General features: G+C 39.9%; 1 non-coding gene and 1 pseudogene across 2 annotated transcripts in view; one reads left to right on the top strand and one right to left on the bottom strand.

Moving 5' to 3' along the window:
- Positions 1-3,281: 3,281 nt before the first annotated feature.
- Positions 3,282-21,214, bottom strand: part of LOC111529800 — a 712,005-nt pseudogene continuing 694,072 nt past the window's right edge. Inside the window, exons 15-22 of the transcript XR_003306640.2 lie at positions 13,892-14,032; positions 13,628-13,808; positions 13,323-13,381; positions 12,116-12,238; positions 11,042-11,189; positions 10,526-10,701; positions 4,175-4,336; positions 3,282-3,732 (exon numbers count right to left, since the gene is read on the bottom strand). The product of XR_003306640.2 is annotated as a ribosome biogenesis protein BMS1 homolog (transcript). The remainder of the gene's footprint in view (positions 3,733-4,174; positions 4,337-10,525; positions 10,702-11,041; positions 11,190-12,115; positions 12,239-13,322; positions 13,382-13,627; positions 13,809-13,891; positions 14,033-21,214) is intronic.
- On the top strand, positions 14,735-14,838 carry LOC111529804. The gene has a single exon (XR_002727571.1). It is a non-coding gene; the product is annotated as a small nucleolar RNA U13 (small nucleolar RNA).

The following is a 21,214-nucleotide window of genomic DNA, read 5'->3' as shown; positions in this document are numbered from 1 at the left end:
TACTTAAAGCAAGTTCACAGGTTTTGCTAAAAGAAAGAAACAATCTAGTACATCCGCGAATAGGAAACCAAACACACCTGAACACATCTATGATTAAATAAGAATATTTAATGACATGGAATGATATGTACACTGTAGGTTCAATATGTTTTCAAAACATACCCAGCACCTATGGCTGCCTGTGCATAGTGAAAACATAGAAAGGTATAACAGAGTAATTTTTACAATTAATAAAGTTCAATGCAATTGAGAAAGGTTTCTATAAAAATTGTTAAAATATTTTAGAGGGCAAATGCTTACTCTGCATAGCAATATTTCAGTTATCTGGAATGCCCTCCCTTCTTTCTTCCAAGCAATTTTATGCAGCGCTAAGCCCAGTAGCTCTTACTCCAAGTGCCAACAAGGTGAACAACCCAGTTCCTACTCTCAGGGAACTCACATTCTGGTGGAATTTATTTTTGCAACATACTTGCTGACAATATCAAATGAATAAGCTATTAGTATTGAAAAGTAATTTACACACTCTCCAGTGTGGTCCTCATTTTGACGTATGTCTTCCTATGAGATGGATGCAAACTCACAGCAAAAACTATGTGTATATATACAGCCACATGCCGCATGACGTTCAGTCAACGATGGACCACATAACATATATGGCGGTGGTTCCACCATATCCTATTTTTGCTATGCCTTTTCTATGTTTCGATACATAAATGTTTACCACTGTGTTACAACTGCCTACAGTAATCAGTACAGTCACATGCTGTCCAGGTTTGTAGCCTAGAAGCAATAGGCCATATCATAGAGCCCAGGTGCACAGTAGGCTGTACCATCTAGGTTTGCGTGTCACTCTATGATGTTTACACAATGATAAAATTGCCTAATGATACATTTCTCAGAATGTATCCCCATCCTTAATTGATGTGTGACTGTATTTTACTAATCTGGCCAGGTGGAACCTTCATCAATAAAAATTCTACATAGAAAATGCTATTTATTGTTTCTTTCAGACATTAGAGATTCCTTAATTTTAGTTTTAAATAATCTTGTTATACAAACTTTTTATTTCCCTTGTTCTCCAAATATGGTAAACCAAGATTTTGAATATTAATAGGTATGACTTCTACCTACATATATTGTCTTTGGAAAAGACAATTATCTGCAACTGTAATTAAACATTCTTTTATTTCTCCCATTGCTTAAAGCAGTTCACTCTTCTGGCTGAAATATAAAACTATACAATTATAAATACTTATTTGCAAGGCTTCTCTTTGAGCCAAATTTGCTTGTTGTATAAGCCACTTGCTGATCACCTTATAAGCTACTTAATTATAAAACATAGTATGACAGAGTGTCTTGTATAGTTTAATTGAATTATGGTTTTGCATTTTAAAATGTACAGATTATGCTATATAACATATTAGTTTTAAATTGTTTTATAATTGTTATGGGCTTACTATGTGTCAGTCCCCAGGTCTATCAGCATGCTGGATGATGAAATTCATAATAGCTCTTAAGGAATAGAGGAAAATTTACACCCAGAGTTGCTCAGAAAGGTCTGGTCTGGGCATGTTCCAACTATCACTTCCCAGATGGATCCAGCCCTGATGGGATCCTCACATCCCCTTCCCTTCTTATGGAGACACAAAGCTGAGCACCTGTCTACTGACAGCTTTAGACTTTTAGACAGCCTCTCAGACTAGGCCAACTGCTCACAATCCTGCTGACCCTCTTTGGCCCCTATGATGTTGTAAAGGCAATGCGGTATTCGTGTCAGCAGCACGCATACTATAACTGGTACAACACAGAGGTCAGCATGGGCTCTGTGCACAGATGACACACAAATTCATGAAGTGTTCTACATATATATATGTGTGTATATATATGTTCTACATATATGTGTGTGTGTGAATATATGTTCTACGTGTGTGTGTGTATATTTTTATATCGATATATATAAATATACATTTTTTTTTTTGAAAGAGGGTCTTGCTCTGTCATCCAGGCTGGAGTGCAGTGGTGCTATCACAGCTCACTGCAGCCTCGACCTCTTGAGCTCAAGTGATCCTCCTGCTTCAGCCTCCCAAGCAGCTAGAACTGCAGGTGTGCACCACCACATCTGGCGAATTTTTGTATTTTTTGTAGAGATGAGGTTTCACCATGTTGCCCAAGCTGGTCTCAAATTCCTGGGCTCAAGTGATCCTCCTGCCTTAGCATCCCAAAGGGCTGGGATTACAGGAGTGAGTCACTGTGCCCAGCTGCATTCCATATTTCTACACACACATGCTCACATGGAGGAGTATACATTGGGGAAAGTAAAGCTGGGGAAATGTGAATAAAATCAGTGGGCTGTATTGATATCAATATCCTGATTGTGATATGTGTGAAATGTTACTGCTGAAAGAAACTGGGCAAAGTATACAACCATATGTGACTCTATGATTACATCGTATAGGATTAGATTGCATATAATTATATCAACATATAATCATAAAATACATTCATTGCCTATATAATAGTATGACTACATCAATATAATGTTTAATTTTTTAAAAAGGCAATGGGCTGGGTGCCATGGCTCACACCTGTAATCCCAGCACTTTGGCAGGCTGAGGTGGGCGGATCACAAGGTCAGGAGTTTGAGACCATCCTGGCCAACATGGTGAAACCCCATCTCTACAAAAAATACAAAAATTAGCTGGGTGTGGTGGCGTGTGCTTGTAATCTCAGCTATTTGGGAGGCTGAGGCAGGAGAATTGCTTGAACCTGGGAGGCGGAGATTGCACTGAGCCCAGATTGCACCACTGCACTCCAGCCTGGTGATAGAGTGAGATTCTGTCTGGAAAAAAAAAAAAAAAAAAAAAAAAAGTCAATGCGGCTAGGCAGGTATAATGCATGAACATAATATGGGCATAACATATGAGCAAATGTAATTACTGTTACCTTGTCACTATACTAATGTGCAAACATATGAAATAAGGTAGAAAATGTCCACAAGGGCCAGTGATCAAAGGAAATAACAGACAACAAAAACACTACACACCCTTCTCTAAAATTTTCCAGGAGAGCTGAGGGATCAAGTGAATATTTCTTTCTTTTCTGGAAGACTCCCCATGAAGGTGGTAGGATAAATAATTATCCACAAAGAATTGTCAGGCATTCATCCCTAATGAAAACTACTAAGCCAAAACTAACAGAAAAAAAAAAATTTTAATGATATTTTTGTAGCACAAAATAATTAAACTGAGGCAGGCAGAGGAAAGTAAGATAATCCACATAACCACAGCTTACATCACTTTAAATCTCGACAGCCCCAGGTGGTGAGAACGAACCCAGTCCCAGCAGTCCAGGCTTCTCCGTTCCTCCTCTTGCAGGCACAGTTTGGGTAGAGACATCTCTTGAGCTCTTGCCGACTGACTTGTCATTCACAGGCATTCAAACTGTGATGTTTGAAACTGTCCACCTCCGCAGATCCAGGGACAGTCCCTCCAGTCCAAAGGCTCACTGCAACTGGCCTTCAGCCCCCTTCAAACTGGACTTCTGGTTTCTTCTTTCCTTCTGCCCCTGAATTCGGAAGAGCTTCTTCCTGAGGTCCTTCTGCCGCTTCAGCTTCTCCTCCTCCTCCTTCTGCTTGGCTCTGAAGTGCTCCTTATTGTGCAGGTGCCGCTGCTCCTTGGCCTTCTTCATCTTCTGACTGTGCACCGTACTCAGAGCATCCAGCAGCGCGAGGATCTGACCAGGACAAAAGCCAGTGAGTATCAGAATGCTCTCAGCCACCTGACACACTCTTATCCTAAACACTAAGACTAGAGGCAACCCACGATCCAAATGAATATTAACTGCATGAAAATGAAAATGCATCCTGCATGCATTGTTGGCATGGAGACACAGGTGTGATCGCATTTTACCTTTACCACCTATGTTCATCATTCTGTGGACACTGTGTGCAGCTAACCAAGACAGAGGAGTTCCCCAGCCATGTGCCTGTTATCCCCATCAAAAGCACAGGGCAGAGCAGGACCAGGCAAAGGAAGGGAAACGAACTCTGGCTCTTCCTCTGACTTTAGTTCCAGTGCCCTGAATAACTGAGACTGCAGTAGAAACAGGAAGTGTGCTGCCGAGAGCATTCTTTCCTATCTAAATGCAGTGTGCAGTACGGCATGGGCGACAGTACCTTTCTTTCATGAGGCTCGCGTATGACGGCTGGTCTCCACCTGTTCTTCGGCACCTTGCCTGCCTTTGCTTGGGTCTTGGGCTTGTTCTTAAATGGCAGGGCCTTCTGCAAGGCTTTTGGAATCTGCAGTGAATTTTTGCCTCAGGATTGCCTTAGGACTGGCTGAAAAGAAAAATAAAGACTGTGACATATTCAAATTATGACCAATGTGCATTTAAAACTTCTGCATAAAATCTTCTCATTGGGTTGACTTTTCCACAAGATCAGCAACACCAGAGTCCACTGGCCCTGAGAAATCAGGTCTCAATCATCCGCCAAATATGAACTGCCTCAGTGGACACCCACAATTCTCAGTATACAGAGGAACAGAGAGCTTACACTTACAACTCTCCCCCCAAAGCCCTCTGTGCCCATTTCTATGTATGGAACTATGGGGTCTCAACAGAGCAGATGAATAGATCCCAGTTTCTTTTAATGGAAATTTCAGGCCTTGTCTTTAGGCCACTGAGGTGGTCATTTCCCATCCTAACGAAAATAATTTAGTTTTTCATCTTGACTATCAACCACTCTAGATATTGGGTTTTTTGTTCGTTTGTTTGTTTGTTTGAGATGGAGTCTCCCCCTGTCGCCCAGGCTAGAGTGCAGTGGCACAATCTCAGTTCACACAACCTCCACCTCCCGAGTTCAAGCAATTCTCCTGTCTCAGCCTCGCAAGTATCTGGGACTACAGGCACACACCACCATGCCCAGCTAATTTTTGTATTTTCAATAGAGATGGGGTTTCACCATGTTGGTCATGCTGGTCTAGAACTCCTGACCTCAGGTGATCCACCTGCCTTGGCCTCCCAAAGTGCTAGGATTACAGGCATGAGCCACCACGCCCGGCCCACTCTGGATTTAAGGATAGCTCTTCCTTCAGTCAGCAGCCAAAGAGTCCTGATTCCTGATTCTAATTAAGAAGTTTAACTTTATGCTATTTCTGATGGAAGGCTGGCTGAAAGAAGGGAGACTCAAACAACAGATAAAAGCAAAATACTCTGTACTGAATTTTCAAGGTAATCTTAAATTCTATGTTTAATCAAGATGACACAAATTTTTAATTGCCTCATAAATACTATTAATAAATTGAAAGTTTTGCCCTAGGCTTTTACTTAAGTCAATCATATAGAAAAAGTTTCTCCTATGTCTTGAAATGTATTATTAAAGACTTCATCCCCAATAATGTTCCATATTCTTTGTTTAGGAACCCCAATTGTTTTCGAATTCAAGAATTCAGAGAAATCTGCTTCTCACGGAAGAGTAGAATGGATAATGGGCACCACATCCTGAAGTGTATTTTAACAAAAATTCATGTAAGCTGGTTCAAAATTTCATTAACTATTTTATATAAAAAGAAATGCCTGGGAGACTTCTGTTTCTAGCAGAGTGGCAGACTGATGCCTCGAACAACCCTCTTATTACAAAACTAAATACTCCACATGAAAACACATCTTTTCAAATACATTGTTAAGCTATGAAGAGAATAACGAAATTTCTAAGAAACCAAAATCTAAATGAAAATAGAAGTCCAGACAGGCACTGAAAACCTAAAAAAAAAACCAGAAAAACAAAACTTGAATTGTCTTCAAGCATGTGGAACAGCAGGAACTCTTTAAGCTGCTGCTGGTGGTGGAGGCCAAGCCACTGTGCTCCCAGAATATGACACAGAAGCCTCCATACTGAGGCAGAGCACAGGTACCCTGGAGTCTCCACCCCACCCAGGGATCCTCCAGCAGAAGTGTGTGTGCCCCTGCATACCTGCAAGTCCCATATCCAGACCTAGCATTCAGGGCCGTGGGATAACGGCCAAAAATAGGAAATCATTTTATTCATCAATGGATAAATGGTGACACAGTCATATAATGGAACTCAACAATGACAATAAATCAATGTCTGCCGTAGACAAGAACATGGTTGTGTCCTGTAATACTGAAGCAAAGAAGCCAGGCTAAATAGAATGTGTTGTATTTTATAAAACTCAAAACCAGGCAGAACAAATCTATGTCAGGAACTGGAAAGTGGCTATTTTGGGGGGCAGGGTGGGGCGGCAGTGCCTGGGATAGGCTACAGGGTGAGGCTACTGCTTGGTCCAGAGCGTGGCAGCCTGGTGTGCTACAGTTTATCTAGCTGCACACCTACGATTTGGGTACTCTTCTGTATGTACATTAGCATTTCAATAAAAAGCTTATTAAAACATTAAAACTGTCAGAAAAATCCACATTGCTTCAATAGAAATTAGCACATTGATGTTTTAAAAATACATGCATATGGTGGGGGGAAAAGTGGTTCAAAAGAGTACCCAGTGAAAAGTTTAAGAGGGAGGGACACCAGCAAGGGGCCAATCAATAGTCCCTTGCGTTCGTCCTCTGACAAAGACAGCCAAAGCAGCAAACAACTATATTTTGATGAAGGTTCTAAAGGAGAGCCCCAGTGTGCATCAAGGAGTAGCAGAAATCCAGTAGAGCACAGAAAACCAGGACAGACACATAAAGGAGAGAAGGAAACATCTGCCCCCCGCCACCCACCCCTAGAGGGATCAGCCTGAAGCAGAGGGGATGTCTCCCTGCAGGGATAATGAAGCAAGAGGGGCCCAGCAGCCCCAGCACTCCCCTCAGAGAAGGAACTGACGTTGTGCCCCACCCCCATGGACCAGCTGCTGCTGCAACGTGACCTCCTGGACCCGGAACCACTTCGGGAGCATGTCCCGTTCAGGGTGGTGAGCAGCCACCGCACCCTTCTACCATCTTCAGGGTTTGTTGCTCTGTATCACCCCCACCTAGTGGCCCACCACCCCCGAGCTGCTGTTACACTGTCTTAGGCCATTTAGTATGGCTGTAACAGAATACCTGAGACTCGGTAACTTATTTTATAAAAAAGGTTTATTTGGCTAACCCTGCTTGTGTCTGAAAAGTCTGAGATCGGGCAGCACATCTGGTGAGGGTCTTGTGCTGCTTCATCTCATGGGGAAAGTGGAAGGGGAAACAGGTATATGCAAAGGGCTCACATGGCAAGAGAGGAAACATGAGAGTCTAGGAAGCTGAACTCACTCTGATAATCCACTCCGGGTAACTAATGCAGTCCCATGAAAAGGCCTAACCTATTCAAAAATGATCTGCCCCTGTGACCCAAATACTTCCCACTAGGCCCCACCTCCCACACCACCACATTTGGAATCAAATTTCAACATGAGTGCTGGTGGGAACAAACACGTCCACATCACAGCATACACCCTACCCTGTGGGGCCAGGCTGCTGTGCCCTTCCCCTCCCAGCTGCAATTGCGCCCTGCCCCTTGGGGCCTGAGCTGACTTGGTGCCCTGCTTTCCAGGGAAAATCAGTGCCTTGGCTACCCAGAGCAGACAACCTCTCATTGCATGAGAGCTGAAGCACTGCCCCACTTCAAAGGGAATCAAAGTCTTGGCTGAGCTGAGCAGCCACACCTGACAGGGATGAGACAACATGGCACCCCCACATCCCAGGAAAATAGCATTGGCTGAACTGGGGTACCTTGCCTTTCAGGACAAACAACTGTAGAACCCTGCTTTCTTGAAACTGGACTATCCCTGGAGAATCTGAGTTGCCCAGGCACCTGCCTCTCCAGGGAGAGAAGTAGTTGTTGCGCTGGTCCCTGCCCCCGAGGGCCCAAGCCACAGCAGTGCTCCACCATTCTGGGGTCCTTGCTGGTGCTGTACCTGGCCTCATGGAGACTGGGATGCTGCTGTGTTCCACCACTCCAGGGTCCAGAGTCACTACCATGTAACTCCCATGTCCAGAGTCACTCCCATCCCCTGGGATTATTTCGAGAGGAAATAATTTCAAACACATTTCATCAGGCCAGTGTCACCTTAATACCTAAGCCAAACCAAAACACACACATACACATACACAAAAAACTACAAGTCAACTTCTCCAATAAATTAAACACTGGCGCAAAAATCCTAAAAAAATTTTAGCAAATAGAATTCAACAACACATCAAAAAGATTATACATAATGATTAAGTGGGATTTTTCCCTGGTGTGCAAGCCTGGTTTAACATATGCAAATCAATGTGATATATCACATTAACAAAATAAAATGTAAAACCACATGGTCACCTCAATTGATGCAGAAAAAGCATTTAACAAAGTTTAGCAACCTTTCTTCATAAAACCTCTTAATAGTTTATGTATGGAAGGAAAGTTTCTCAACATAATAAAGACCATTTATGAAAAACCCACAGCCTACATCATAGTTAGTGGGGAACAACTGAAAGCTTTTCCACTAAGATTGAGTACAAGATAGAGATACCCAGTCTTGTCACTTGTATTCAACATAGTACTAGCAAGAGCAATCAGACAAGGAAAAAAAAAAAGGCAACTAAATTAAAGAAGTAAAGTTATCTCTATTTGCAGATGACAAGATCCTTTATCTAAAATGCTCCAAAGATTCCACAAAAAAACTGTGAGAACTACTAAATTGATTCAGTTAAGCTGCAAGGTATAAACTCGACATATAAAAATCAGTCACATTTCTATATACAAATAACCTAGCTGACAAAGAAATCAAGAAAATAATCTCATTTACAACAGAATCAAAGAAAAACAAAAACTTAGGAATAAATTTAACCAAGAAGGTGAAAGATGTGTACACTTGAAAACCATAAAACATTGATGAAAGAAATTTAGACATGAACAAATGGAAAGATATCCTACGTTCATGGTCAGAAGAATTAATATTGTTAAAATGTTCGCACTGCCCAAAGCAAATATACAGATTTAAAACAATTCTCATCAAAGTTCTGATGGCATTCTTCACAGAATAGAAAAAAACAATTCTGGCCGGACATGGTGGCTCACACCTGTAATCCCAGCACTTTGGGAGGCCGAGGCAGGTGAATCATGAGGTCAGGAGTTGGAGACCCGCCTGGCCAACATAGTAAAACCCTGTCTCTACTAAAACCACAAAAATTAGCCTGACATGGTGGCACGTGCCTGTAGTCTCAGCTACCTGGGGGACTGAGGCAGGAGAATTGCTTGAATCCAGGAGGTGGAGGTTGCAGTGAGCCAAGATCATGCCACTGCACTCCAGCTTGGGTGACAGAGTGAGACTTCATCTCAAAAACACAGAAAAAACAATCCTGAAACTCATATGGAGCCACAACAAACCCCAAACAGCCAACAGACTACTGTTAAAGAAAAAGTGGGAGACATCACATCTCCTGATTTAAAATTGTATTATAAAACTATAGTAATCAAAACAGTATGGTATTGGCATTAAAAAAAAAAAAAGATAGACCAATGGAACAGAACAGAGACCTTTAAAATAAAGGTCATATACTGCCAACTAATTTTTGACAAGGACAAATACGACAACACAATGGAAAAAAAAATATTCTCTTCAATGATAGTGCTGGGAAAACTGGATTTTCACATGCAAAAGAATAAAATTGGACCCTGATCATACACCACACACAAAAATTAACTCAAAACAGATACAAGACCAAAAGAAGACCTGAAACCATAAAACTAGAAGAGAACATAGGGGGAAAGCCTCTTGATATTGGCCTTAGCAATAATTTTTTGGATATTGCACCAGAAGTCAGGCTAACGCAAACATAAACAAGGAGGACTGCATCAAACTAAAAAGCTTCTGCACAGCAAAAGAAACAACCAATAAAATGAAAAGGGAACCTACAGACTGGAAGAAATATTTGCAAATCACATATCTGATAAAGTGTTAATATCCAAAAATCAGTAAAGAACTCTTACAACTTAAGAGCAGAGAAACAACCCAGTTGAAAAATGGGCCAAATAGGAAATGACCAATAGTAAATGGGGAGACGTACGTTAAAATAATACAAAGTAGCAGACATGTAGGATGAACAACTTAAAGATCTAATGTACAACATGAGGGCTATAGTTAATAAAAATGTATTGTCTTTGGGATTTTTGTTAAATAAGTAGATTTTAGCTGTTCCTGTCAAACACAAAAAAATGAAACTACGTGAGATGATAGATACATTAATTTGCTTCACTATAGTAACCAGTTTACTATATGTATCCTTTAAGATCATGTGGTCAACCCCAAATATATAAAATAAATTTTATTTTAAAAAAGAAAAGTTTGTCTTCAATCCAGAAAGAATCACTATTACCATTTTTTGGTGTTCCGTTACAAAATATTCCATGAATATACAACTGTTCAATCAAATGTAACATTAGACTTTATACTTGAACATTCAAAGCATGTAAGAAATTATAGAAAAGTGTCTGTGTGACTCCCTGTCTGCAGGGCACAGACTGCATCTCCACTAACACACACGCGACCGGTACCTTACACAGAGAGTCCTTGTTCGCCTTTAGTCTGATGCCATGGTTAAGCCCGAGTTGGCTAGTGGTCCACATTCCTGACCAGGTGTCTTTCTCACCCACTGGTTTCAACATAGATGCTACTGGGTTATAGAAGGCTGGGATGGAAACAGGATACCAAGTTTGCATGAAAACAATATCTGAAAAGAGAGGTAATTTACTTTTTTTCTAAAGGAGATTCATATCCATATTGTGAAGAAATAAAGAACAAAACCTTCGCTCCAAACTTCTCTACCTGGTTGCAAAGTATTTGAAAGGAAAGCTCACTAAGGAAACTATTCTCATAGATCACAGAACTGTTACTGGGTGTGGCCAGGAGACTGCAGACACAAGGCGAATGGGCACACCGCATAAGACTGGGAGATCTAAGGCTGGAGCTGATCAACTCTCTAGAGACCTGACTCCAGCCTCTCGTCACACTGGCTAGAAGTCAAGCATGAATGGTAACACCCTGCCCTGAACACTACTCAAGACACTCACCGCTCATCAGCAGCTTATCCTGAAAGCTGGCCTGGAAAGCTCTTTCTGAAGCTCAGAGCACTTTCTTGATCTGCCCCCTTATCCCACTGACAGTTCGAATCACAGCACCTTCAAATTTGGCTACTTCCAAGGCAGAATTAAACATTCCCTACAGGTATAGCAAGATAAAAACACACACAAAATCATATACCTTATGCTTTACTTCTTCCCTCAAACATATATGCTTGGTTAAAGAACAAAAACAACTCACTGAAGGGTGATACAATAATCAAAATGTATTTGCCCCTGAAAGTGGAATTACTACCTCAAAAATACAACCCTTTCATTTCCCCCAAAATAATCATGTGGGTTCATGGGCATGCTCATCACCGCTGTCTGTGTGGAAGAGAATATCGAAGAGGGATTTACTGGACTGAACTGGCCTAGGCAGCCTTTGCTGGCGTCTCTCGGACTGGACTGCAGCGCAGATCCTTTTACTCAGGTGCATGCACTTAGAACATGATAACAGTAAGATAAACACTGGTGGTATTATTACCTTATACTGCAAGAGCAATTTTATGATCTTCCTAACTCTGTGTCTCTAATGAAAACATCCCCACTAATGAAATTGTCAATAAATGCTGCTCAAACCACCCTCCCCAAATACTGAAAAACAGTACATCCATTTCTCTGTACCCTTGCCAAGTTGTCTGCAAATGCTTTGTCTATTTTTCTACTGAATGGTTAGACAAACTTGTGATTTTTTTCCCTTTCTTAACACAAATTTTAAAAGTAGGAAACAAAAGCCAGTGGATAAAATGACATATTTTCATTATGAGTTCTGTGGCAGTCTCACATGGAAGTCATGAGTAACAGCTTCAATTCCTAAATAACTGTTTACTTTTCAAAAAAATGGCTCTTTTGAGCATATTTAAGTAACACAGAATATAAAGGAGCAAACAAACAAAATATGAAGTTTATAAAAGATTTCAAATACTTTTCTAAAAACTTGAGGCCCATATTTTAGAAGTATTTCATTCCTTTTCTCAAACATTATGGCCATTTATAAATATGAGAATATGTGGATATACAGACCTCAATAAATGAAGTGTTCTTGAAAATTTTATATGGAAAACCAATTAGCTTTAATTTCTTCACAATTTTTATGGATTTATCCAGATCAAGGACAACTCCTGTGGCAGCTATCTGAAAACCAGGATAATGGGAATCCCAAAATTTGAAAATAGTAATAATATCTGCCAGAGAAAAACTTCAATTCTATGTGACACAATACATTACCAAAGTGAATTTTACTTAGAATTAGCTAAGAAAAACAAGGGAGACCATTTGAACTGGCAACCCAGTGGTTTGACAAAAGCAATCCAAAACTTTAAAATTGGTAAGCCAAGCTAACAAGGGTGACTTGAGGCTGAGCGCAGGTGATCCCAGCACTTTGGGAGGCCGAGACGGGTGGATCACTTGAGGTCAGGAGTTCGAAACCAGTCTGGCCAAGATAGTGAAATCCCATCTCTACTAAAAATACAAACATTAGCTGGGTGTGGTGGTGCAACCTGTAATTCCAGCTACTCAGGAGGCTGAAGCAGGAGAGTCACTTGAACCCAGGAGGCAGAGGTTGCGGTGAGCCAAGATAGCACCACTGCACTCCAGCCTGGACAACAGAGTGAGACTCTGACTCAAAAAAAGGGGTGGGCGGGGGGCAACTTGAGTACTCTCCCGAGAGTGATTTCAGAGGAACATAATTCACTATAATGATCTATTTAGAATGAAATGGAAAAGAAAAATACAGTTGCAATGTTTAGGAAATTAAAATTTGGACCTCCAGGGCAGGTTCCATCTGCTCATTATTCTGCTTTCTTCTCTGTTAAATGGGACCAATAAACCCTGCCCTGCCTGACTGGTCAAATGAAAATGGAGTGAACAGACTGCTACCCCAGCACGGCTGCAGGGAATCTCATGTCTGGCTGGTCTCTGATGGCTCCTCACAACCTCATGTAGTGCTTATCACATGGTAAACACTGTTTAAGTACTTGCTTAGATAAATAAATCCAAAAGATGCACAAAAGTAGAATATGTCTTCAGGACCATTATAATTCTTCCACCTCACCTCCTCTACTCCCACACCCTACTGGAAAGGATATAGGAAGATCAAAAGCAAATGGAAATTTACTTTATAATACTAAAAGTGAATAATTTTCAACTTAAAGTCTCATGTACATAATAACCCACATTCAGGATACATTTCTCAAACCAATCTGTAAAAGAAATCATCCAAGATAGTTACCATTATGCCACTGACAGACTGTATTGCCAAGAAACCAGTTCCCTGTGGAGTGATAGTGCCTTATAGGAAAAGGAAAAAAAGAAATATAGCAAACCACAAATTTTAGATTCCAGTTTTACATATTGGATATGGATATTTACATTTGGATATAGATTTACATATATACTCCAAACCACCTCCCCGCTCCCAGAAAAGAGAAAAATCTCAGGAGTAGAATTTTATGACAGGAAAAGCACAAAGCTGTAATGATGCAGCCTGTAAGGTGTAATCTTGGCAATAAGCAAGTTGTTGTAATCATATTTTACCCCAAAAGGCTGCTTTGCAATGCATGTGCTGTGGGATATACTTTAGAAGCTTTTTTCTTCCATTGTGGTCTTCGATATAATAGAGCGAGATGGTCTGAAACCTTCTCCACCCTACAGAAAATATGATTGGGTCTCGGGACTTGAGGATTTTCCTATACCAGCGATGTTTCTTCAGACGCATCTGAGGGGACCAGAGGGTAAGATGATTGATGGAGGGGAAATCCACAGAGCCTCAGGCACCAAATACCCAGCAAAGGGACCCACCTGCACGTATCCAACATTTCCCTCACTGTTGCCCAAGCCACCCAGGATAATGGGGTAATGGGGGTCAAAGTTCTGCACAAATTCACAGGGAACATTTTCAATCTCAACGCGGATGTACATCCCAGGTCGAAAACCCTCATACTGGGCAGAAATCAATAAAATTGAAAACAGAAAAACAGAAAACAATCAATGGAAGAAAAAGCTGGTTATCTGAATAGAATCAACAAAACTAATAAATTTTATGACGAAGATAAAAACAGAGGAGACATAAACCAACAACATCACAAATAAAACAGGGGTTATCAAAAAGGCTCCCACAGCCGTTAAAGAGTATTAGGCAAATACTCTAAACATCACCCTCAGACTACCCAAGCTGTTCTCTTCAAGAAGGCACTCAGTGCAACTTCCACTTCCCTAACAGGCCTTGAAATACCTTGAAAATCATAAACTACCAAAATTCAGGCAAGATGAAATAGATAACCTGAATCATCCTATACCATTAAAGAAACAAAATTTGTAATTAAGAGCTTCTGAATGAGAAATCGCCAGGCTCAGATGGTTTCACTGGAGAATTACACCAAATATTTAAGAATTCATCCCAATTCTATGCAAACTCTTCCAGAAAACAGAATAAGGAACACTTTGCGACTCATTTTATGAGGCTAGTATTATCCCGATGCCAAAACCAAATGAAGACAGCACACCACAAAAAGAAAACAAACCAAAAAAAAAAAAACCCCACGGACCAATATTCCTCATGAATGCAAAAAGTCCTCAACAAAATACTATCAAATGGAATCCAACAACACACAAAAAGATTTGTATAAAAATTTTCACATGGCGATCTTTTCGTAGTTCATAAGTGTGATGACTGGGTATTCATGCATGTATGTGGGATATGCCACCCTTGACCCTTGTTACAACATTAGCACATTAACCATCTGACATGAAAAGAAAAAACAAAAAAACACACACATTTCCATATGTTGTATTTTTATTTTTATTCATGACCAAGTGAGCGTTATTCCAGGAATGCAAATCTGGTTCAGCATTCAAAAAATGAATTGGGCCAGGTGCAGTGACTCCTGCCTATAAACACTGGGAGGCCAAAGTGGGAGGATAGCTTGAAGCCAGGAGTTGAAGACCAGCCTGCACAACACAGTAAGACCTGGCTCTACAAAACAAACAAACAACAACAACAAAAAATTAGCCAAGTATGATGGCACACACTTGTAGTCCCAACTACTCGGGAGGCTGAGGCAGGAGGATCACTGGAGCCTAGAAGGTCAAAGTTGCAGTGAGCCATGATTGCACCACTGCACTCCAGCCTGGGTGATGGAGGAAGACTGTGTCTCAAAAAATAAAATTGAAAAGATCAATGTAATTTATATCAAAAGAGTGAAGAGTGAAACCCATATCCAGATGACTGTAGCAACTGACACCAAAAGGCATTAGACAAAATTCTACACCCTAACATGATAATAAACAGATTACAGTGAAAAGATTGGGAACAACGTAGGAAGTCCACTCTTAGCACTCCTACTCCACATTGTAGTAAAAGTCCAGTCACTGAATTAAGGCAGAAAATTTTTAAACAGAAAGAAGGCCGGGAGAGGTCACTCACACCTGTAATCTCAGCACTCTGGGAGGCTGAGGCAGGCAGATCACTGCAGCTCAGGAATTTGAGACCAGCCTGGGCAACATAGCAAGACCCCATCTCTATCCCCAAACAATTTAATTAAAAAAAAAAAAAAAGAAGAAGAAGAAGGAAAAGCCATATAGGTTGAAAAGAAAGAAATAATAACACTGTCCCTATGTTTTCTACACAATTTTCTGTGTAGATGATTCCAGGCAATCTACAAAACACAACAAAACAAAACCCTCCTACAACTAATAAGCGAGTTTAGCAGGATAAAAGACAAATGAAAACCAATCAAAATGAAATACTTAGATTTAAACTTATCAAAATATATTTCCAATCAGTGTGCTGAAAATCATAATACTGAGGAAAGAAATAAAAAACTAAAATAAATAAGTATACTGTGTTCATATATTTTAATACTCAAACTAGAAAAAGATTCTCCCCCAAACTGATCTATAGGTTTAATGCAATTCCTATCAAAATCTCAGCTAAGTTGCTGTAGACATAAACAAGTTTATTCTAAAATTTATATGGAAAGTCACAAGCCCTGGGATAGCTTAACCAATTTTGAAAAAGAAGAATAAAGTAAGAGTAGACACTCTAACTCAACATTAACACTCACTATAAAGCTACAGGAACCTACACAGCAAGGGTGGTACTGGCCAAGGGATTGACACATGAAGTCAATGGAACACAAGAGAACCCAGAAATAGATCCACACAAAGATCCTCAACTATTTTTTTACAAAAGTCAAAAACAATTCAATGGAACAAATGGTGCTAGAAAAATTATACACCCACATGCAAAAATATAAACCTTGACCTAAGCCTCATATCTCATAAAATCAAAATAGATCATGGGTGTAAAGAGAAAACAAAAAATACTACAAAACTTTTAGGGTCAGGCGCGGTGGCTCACGCCTGTAATCCCAGCACTTTGGGAGGCAGAGGTGGGCAGATCACGAGGTCAGGAGATCCAGACCATCCTGGCTAACACGGTGAAACTCCATCTCCACTAAAAATACAAAAAATTAGCCAGATGTGGTGGCACGTGCCTGTAGTCCCAGCTACTCAGGAGGCTGAGGCAGGAGAATCCCTTGAACCCAGGAGGCAGACGTTGCAGTGGGCTGAGATGACGCCACTGTACTCCAGCCTGGGCAACAGAGCAAGACTCCATCTCAAAAGAAAAAAAAACCTTTTAGAAAACAACATAGGAGAAAAGCTTCAGGATCAAAGAATAGGAAATAGTTCCTCCACTTGAAACAAATTTGACATTCCCTATAACAAACAAACAAACAAAACCTGGTAAATTAGATTTCATCAAAAATAAAAACTTTTGCTCTGTGAAAGGCCCTGTTAAGAAAGTGAAACCTACAGACTATGAGAAAATATCTGCAAATCACACATCTGACAATGTAGTTAAATATGTAATGAACTCACAGTACCCAACCCAACTCAATTTTTAAAAGTGCAATAAAAACCCAAAGACATCCCCAGATATTTTATATCTGTATATAAGATATAAAAATGCAAATAAACACATGAAAAAATGCTCACCATTATTAGTCATTAGGGAAGTTAAAACCACAGTGAAATATCACATACCTATTAGAATAGCTAGAATAAACAACAGTGAGAACACCACACACTGGCAAGGATGTAAAGAAATTGGATCACTCACATAATTGCTGGTAGAAACATCAAATGGCCCAACTACTCTGGCAGTCTCCTATGAAACTGTGCAATTATCATATGACCCAGCAATTGCATTTTGGGGCATTTATTTCCCAGAAAAGTGGAAAGTGCATATTTACACAAAAACTTGTATACAAGTGTTCATAGTAGCTCAATTCTAATAGTCAAAAATTGAAAATAGGTCAGGAGTTCAAGACCAGCCTGAGAAACACAGCAAGATCCTGTCTCTACAAAAAATATGAGTATTAGCCAGGTGCAGTAGTCCATGCCTGTGGTCCCAGATCCTTGGCGGGCTGATGTGGGAAGATCACTTAAGCCTAGGAGGTCGAGGCTGCAGAGAGCCAAGATCGCACCATTGCACCCCAGACTGGGCATCAGAGCAAGACCCTTTCTTTAAAAAACACAGAACAAAACAAACTGAAAACAACCCAGCTTGATCTCAGATGAATGGTTAAACAAACCAGGACATCTATACAAGGCAGCACTATTCAGCAATAAAAAGGAATGAACTATGGTACATACACTAACATGAATAGATCTCCAGGAAATTATGCTGAGTGAAAAAAAGCCCCTCCCAAAAGGTTATAGACTGTATAATTCTGTTTATTTAACATTCTTGAGGATGACAAAATTGTAGAAACAGAAGACACATTATGGTTCATAAGGGAAGGAACTGGGGGCTGGGGAACAGCAGGGGCGTGGGTGTGTTTATAAAACAGCAATACAAGCAATCCTTGTGATGGAACTGCTCTGTATCTTAACTGTTGGTAGACACACAAACCTACACATGTGATAAAAGAGCACAGAAGTACACACACACGTAAAACACAAACACACACAAGTAAAACTGGAAAAATTTACACAGGATCAGCAGATTGTATCAATGTTGGCATCCAGGCTGTGACCTTGTACTACAGTACACATAGTATATATAGTACATATATACACAGATAGTGCTATAGTACAAGATACGGGAGATCGCTCTGTATTCGTTCTTACAAGTGCATGTCAAACTACAATTACCTCAAAATTAAAAGTTTTCTTAGGAAAAAAAAACACCACAAAGTTTTCTTTTGGAAATAAGAAAGGTGATTCTTAAGTTCACTTGGAAAATAAGCAAAATCAGGACAAAGCAAGGATTTTTACTTTGACTTCTTATCCACACTGTCCTGGAAGTTTAAGCCAGGGCAGTAAGGCAAGAAAAGTTAAGTCATCCAGATAGGAAAGAAAGAAAGTAAAACCACTGACATCTATCTTAGCCTCTCTGTAGAGAAAGAGGGCTCCTCCTCGGCTCCCAGAACCATCCTGCACAGAAATTGGGAGAACCATATGAGATTAGACCAGAGTGAAAGGTCAAAGCAGAAGTTGGAACCCCAGGCTTTATTGTGCACAACAGAAGAAAAAGCAGCATAAAAGAAAACAATCGTTAGGATAAGAAGAAGTATTTACTTAGAAAACCATCAAGACTCTTCAGTCAAAGTTTACCCCTCCCCTCCAAATACACACTTGAGGTCAGGAGTTCAAGACAAGCCTGGCCAACATGGTGAAACCCCATCTCTACTAAAAATACAAAAATTACCCAGGCATGGTGGTGGCTGCCTGTAATTCTAGCTACTTGGGAAGCTGAGACATGAGAATCGCTTGAACCTGGGAGGCAGAGGCTACCGTGAGCCAAGATCACGCCACTGCACTCCAACCTGGGTGACAAAGAGAGAGAGACTCTGTCCCAAACAAACAAACAAACAAACAAAAACTAATGAGTAATTTAGCAACATTGCAGGATACAGAGCAATATAAAAAATAAATTGTATTTCTTACATGTTAACCATACACAAATACAAGTTGATATGAAAATAAATTGTTGAGGGTTGTATAAGACCTATATCCTGAAAACCTTGCTGAGAGAAATTAAAGAGCAAGATAAATGGAGAGATACTATGTTCATAGATCAGAAAAGTCAACGTGGTTAATATGTCAATTTTCCCAAATTTTTTACAAGTTTCATGAAATCCCAATCAAAATTGCAGTGGGCTTTTTTGTAGCAATTGACATGCTCATCTTAAAATTTATATGAAAATGCAAAGAACCTAGATTAACCAAAACCACTTTGAAAAAGAGACTAAAGTTTGCAAAACTACCTAAAGTTGAAAACTACCTAATTCCAAGACTAAGTATAAAGCTGTAAGTCACTGAGACAATGTTGGTATTGGTATAAAAATAAAGAAATATATCAAAGGAACAGAACAGAGAGCCCAGAAATATTCATCCATATATGGCAAACCAATACAGGCTAATTCAATGGGGAAAAAATGGTCTTTCAACAGATGGTGCTGGGAAAAGTGGATATCAATATGTCAAAAGGAACCTAAATCCATACCCAACACCATAAAAAAAATTAACTCAAAAGGGATTATAGGCCTAAATGTAAAACCTGAAGCGGTAAGACTTATAGAATATAAAAGACAATTTGTGACATTAGATGAAGCAAAGATTTCTTACATACAGTATCAAAAGCAGAGTCTATAAAAGAAAATTTTGAGTAGGGCACAGTGACTCATGCCTGTAATCCCAGCACTTTGGGAGGCCGAGGCATGTGGATCACCTGAAGTCAGGAGTTCAAGACCAGCCTAGCCAACGTGGTGAAACCCCATCTCTACTAAAAATACAAAAATTAGCTGGGTGTGGTGGCGGGTGCCTGTAATCCCAGCTACTAGGGAGGCTGAGACAGGAGAATGGCTTGAACCCAGGGGGCAGAGGTTGCAGTGAGCTGAGATCCCATCGCACTCTGGAAGACAGAGCAAGACTCCATCTCAAGAAAAGAAAAAGAAAATTTTGATAAATTGACCTACACCAAAATTAAATACTTTGCTTTGTGAAAAACTATTAAAAATATGAAAAGATAAGGCACACACTAGGCACAAATAATCGCATATCACATGTGATACAGAATTTGTACCAAAAATACATAAAATTTCTTAGAATGTAACCATATTAAAATAATGTGCAAAAGATTTGAACAGATGTTTCATCAAAGAAGACACAGATGGCAAATAAACACATGAAAAAATGCCCGATACCATTAGTCATTAAAACTTCAAGATACCACTCTATGCCTAAAAGAAGGTTCTACAATTTAAAAAGACTGACACTACCAGGTACTGGCAAAGATGTAGAGTGAAGCAACCGGAAGTCACATAAAGTTATGGTGGCAATGGAAAATGGTGTAAACACTTTGGAAAACAGTTGGATAATTTCTTAAAAACTTAAACGTGTACCTATCATATGACCCATTTTGTCCATTCTGAACTACTTATTTACCGAAAGGAAATAAAAGTCGTGGTTCATATAAAGATTTCTACAAAAATGTTCACAGCAACCTTACTCATAATAGCCAAAACCTGGAAATAATTGTTTATCAACAGATTAACAGATAAATAAATTGCTACACATCATACAATGGACTACCCACTAGCCAACAAAAAGAAGTGAAGATGCAACAGCATGGATGAATCTTGAAATAATCATGCTGAGAAAAAGAAGTTAGACAGAAAAGAGTACATACTGTAGGATCCCATTTTGATTAAATTCTAAAGGGAATACCTACTGAATAGTGACACAAGGCAGCTGAATGTACCTGGCGATGGAAGAGGACAGGATGGAGGGTTACACAGTGGCGTAAGAAAACTGTGAGGGTGATAAATGTGTTCATTATTTTGATTGTGGCGACGGTATATTCACATATTAAAGCTTATCAAATTGTACACTTTAAACACTGTAGTTTACCATCAATTATACCTCACTAAAATGATTAAAAAAGAAACCCACCACACTTTCTTTTGAAAACAAAAGACGATTCTTAAGTTCCTATGGAAAAAATCCTAAGGAAGTGAGAATAGTCAGGAGAATCCTTAAAAAAGCCCCCAGCAGAACAAAAAGAGAAAGAAACTGTTGAGACACAGTTTTAATAACTGGTGTCTTAATAACGTG

The sequence above is a fragment of the Piliocolobus tephrosceles genome, chromosome 9 (assembly GCF_002776525.5).
Source record: "Piliocolobus tephrosceles isolate RC106 chromosome 9, ASM277652v3, whole genome shotgun sequence".
In the NCBI taxonomy this organism is placed as follows: domain Eukaryota; kingdom Metazoa; phylum Chordata; class Mammalia; order Primates; family Cercopithecidae; genus Piliocolobus; species Piliocolobus tephrosceles.
Note: the sequence above shows the minus strand (reverse complement) of the source record. Positions and strands in the feature narration are given on the sequence as shown.